Raw genomic sequence first — 3,265 nt, 5'->3', positions numbered from 1 at the left:
TCTTCTGCTGCTAACTGTCCTCTCCCTATGCCTGCTTCTCCTCCTCCTGTCAGCACCTGAGCTTCGCTGGCAGTTGATGAGCCTCATCTTCCCCTCATTTCAGTACATTCAGAAACCGCCTTCTTGACCACTGGACCCACTAATGGCCTCGTCTGCTTAATCTGCTGGAGCCTGTCTTCCCACACAGGGGAAATCCCTAACACACCAAGGGTTTGACACCCATCAGCTATCCTCTCCTGGTTTACGTGGCCAGTCGAAGCCATTCCCAGGGCGTGGCACACTGTTGCATGCTGGCACCTTATAGGAGCCACAGGTGAGAGCTGAGTGCAGGGTAGGGCCCTAGGTCTACCCAGAAGGAGCATGATATTCCCTCCACCAGAGATACTGCTCCTTTCCTAACGCTTCAGGCACCAGTGTGACCTTTTTTTGTACAATTTAGGCATGAGAGAGGGGATAAATTATCAGCACCTTGTTACAGAAAGAGAATTGACACCCTCAAATAGATTACTGAAATTCTCCTCTCCACCCAAAGGAGCAGAATTCCCCATCCTTTCGTGGGGAATGAATTGTCTCTTGAAAATGTAGAGGGGGTTTATTTTTTTCCTACAGCAATACTAAAGCTTTAGTTACTCAAGAGACTTGCAGGTCTTATGAAAAGAATCAATATTAAGGCCTTATACTCTGCTAGACAGGGAGGAAATGCCCACAGGGCAATACGCAGAGACAATACCAACACATGTAGCTAACCATGACGGTTGTGCACAGACTGTATATTTATAATGCATTGAAACCACATTATTTTCCTCAAGGAATCCTGGATACTGTAGTTTACCCCTCAAAGAGCTACAGGTCCCAAAAACCTTAACAAACTACGGATTATTTGGGGGAAGTAATGTGCTGTTTTTGTATGGTGTGTCTGCAGCCCAATTCTCTTCATCACACCTGTTCCCATTGCAGAAGTCACAAGCCACTGATCAGCTTAAAAAGCTGTATTTCAGCTATGGGAACTGCTTCAGGTGAGAAGAGATGTATTGCATGAAATCTCCAATGATACTGCCTAAAATAAAATAGTCACATTATATTTTCAGATGAATAAACAATGGGACTCTCAACCAAGCAGTTGTTTGGTAGATTCTCTCTACCAAACTACAATTTCCAGAGTTCCATGTCAAGATGAAATGACTATAAAAGTGGCATAAGTCTCCATTTTACTATAAAGCCTTTAGAAGACATCTGAGAGCAGCCCTATATGGGGAAGCTTTTAATGTGCAATGTTTATTATGTTTTTATATATATTGAAAGCTGCCCAGAGTGGCTGGGGCAACCCAGTCTGATGGGCACTGTATAATAATAATAATAATAATAATAATAATAATAATAATAATTGCATTTGTTTTCACAGTCCAGCCCTATGCAGATTAAGGTGTGCTTAAACCTATTGAAACTTTTTGGAGTAAACATGACTAACTTTGAATGCATTTGGAGCCTTTGGGTGTACAATCATATACCAAAATCTGATTTCTTTTGACAAATTGTGGGCAAGCTACAGTAAGAGAAATCAAGGAGAGTAATCCACATTGGTAAATGTTGTTTATAATCTCCATGTTTCATCACTCTGCAGCCTCCATTTCTTTGCTGCCTTACTTGTGAAAGAAAGAAACATTTGCACCCAACTTCTTAATTTTCAACTCATTCCATGTAACACAAATGAGAGAGAAAGGGAAAGAGCACTGCAGATAAAACTTAACGAATGGAGGAGTCCTGACAACAGCAGCTATGTCCAGAGCCATAGGAATAAATCTCCATTAGTGTCAAGCCACGCGTTTTCACCACTGAGACTCGATTTTAAAAATGAGGGAAATTAATCAGGATTTAGTGTAAACATAAAGTTTAGTAGGAAATCATCTTTCCAGAAATAATACTTTAAGACATTCCATGAGTGGATAAGTTAATGTGAGTAAAAAAAAACTCAGGACAGAGTGGAAAGGGGGGGGGGGACCTTAATTTGGATAAGCACAATATCATGTGCCCAGCACTGCCTCTGCCACGAGTCCCTTGGCTGGGGGTTGGGGGGACAAGGGGCGGGGGGAGCAGCCACCGCCATTCCTGAAGAGATTCTGAGGTGGGGGCAGGCAATCCATGGCAGAAGAGGAGGGGTCCATCTAGCCGTCTCTCTCTCTCTCTCTCTCTCTCTCTCTCTCTCTCTCTCTGTAACTTTGCCTCACAATGGCCTACCTGCAAAGGAGCGAGGGAGGCATCCGCCATGTTTAGAAGGTCAGAGTCACTGCAATGGTGGGAGGAAGACATGCAGACTGTAGGGAGGGTTTGGGTTTTTCAGCCAACCTACAGAAACCTGAATTTCCTTTGTCAGCAGGTAATCTTTATCAGGTAAAAAAAGGTAAAAGGCAAAGGACTCCTGGATGGTTAAGTTATGTCAAAGGTGACTGTGGCACTCATTTCACTTTTCAGGCAGAGGGAGCCGGCGTTTGTCCACTGACAGCTTTCTGGGTCATGGGGCCAGCATGACTACACCGCTTGTGGCACAAGAGAACACCATGACAGAAGCCAGAACACATGGAAATGCCATTTACCTTCCCACTGCAGTGGTACCTATTTATCTAATTGCACTGGTGTGCTAGGTTGACAGAAGCTGGGACAGAGCAACAGGAGCTCAACCCGTCATGAGGATTCGAACCATCGACCTATAGCTCGGCAAGTCCAAGAGGCTCAGTGATTTAGACCACAGTGCCGCCCACATTTACCACACCAGCACAAAATAGTTTGATTCTTGTTTGAAAGAATCCTTAGGTTAAATCCCTGACTGTTTATGTCTACCTATAAAAATATGTTCGATTATCAAGAAGTGGGGAATGTAAGAACTTGTAATTTCCCTGATTTGTTAGTGTGAAAAGCATAGAACTAAATAAAATATGTCCATATGCAGTTTTCAGTTGTATTCCTCAGTGGAGACATTGTCTGTGGTTGTATAAATCTGAAGGCATCTCATATATATTTTATCAGAGTCAAGGATCCTATTAATTCAAAACCAAGGTAATTAAAGAAAGAACATTTATAGTTCACGTGTATAGCCTCCAAAACTGGGGTGGGAGGAAGAAAGCAACTGTTTTTCTAAGCTGAATAACTGATCCCATAAATACATGTGAAGAAACCCATTTTGATGCAATCCAATGGCTCAACAACTCATGGGGTTAATTTACTGATGGTGCTAGAGCTAATGTTGTTGTTGTAACATCCTAAATTCACT

At 42.7% G+C, this 3,265-nt stretch overlaps 1 long non-coding RNA gene across 1 annotated transcript; it reads left to right on the top strand.

Moving 5' to 3' along the window:
• The first annotated feature begins 959 nt into the window (after positions 1–959).
• Positions 960–2,968, top strand: LOC144329152 (uncharacterized). Its single transcript, XR_013394575.1, has 2 exons — positions 960–1,016; positions 2,470–2,968. It is a non-coding gene; the product is annotated as an uncharacterized LOC144329152 (long non-coding RNA).
• Positions 2,969–3,265: the final 297 nt, after the last annotated feature.

The sequence above is a fragment of the Podarcis muralis genome, chromosome 11 (assembly GCF_964188315.1).
Source record: "Podarcis muralis chromosome 11, rPodMur119.hap1.1, whole genome shotgun sequence".
Taxonomy (NCBI): Eukaryota; Metazoa; Chordata; class Lepidosauria; order Squamata; family Lacertidae; genus Podarcis; species Podarcis muralis.
This window is presented reverse-complemented; position numbering and strand designations above follow the sequence as displayed.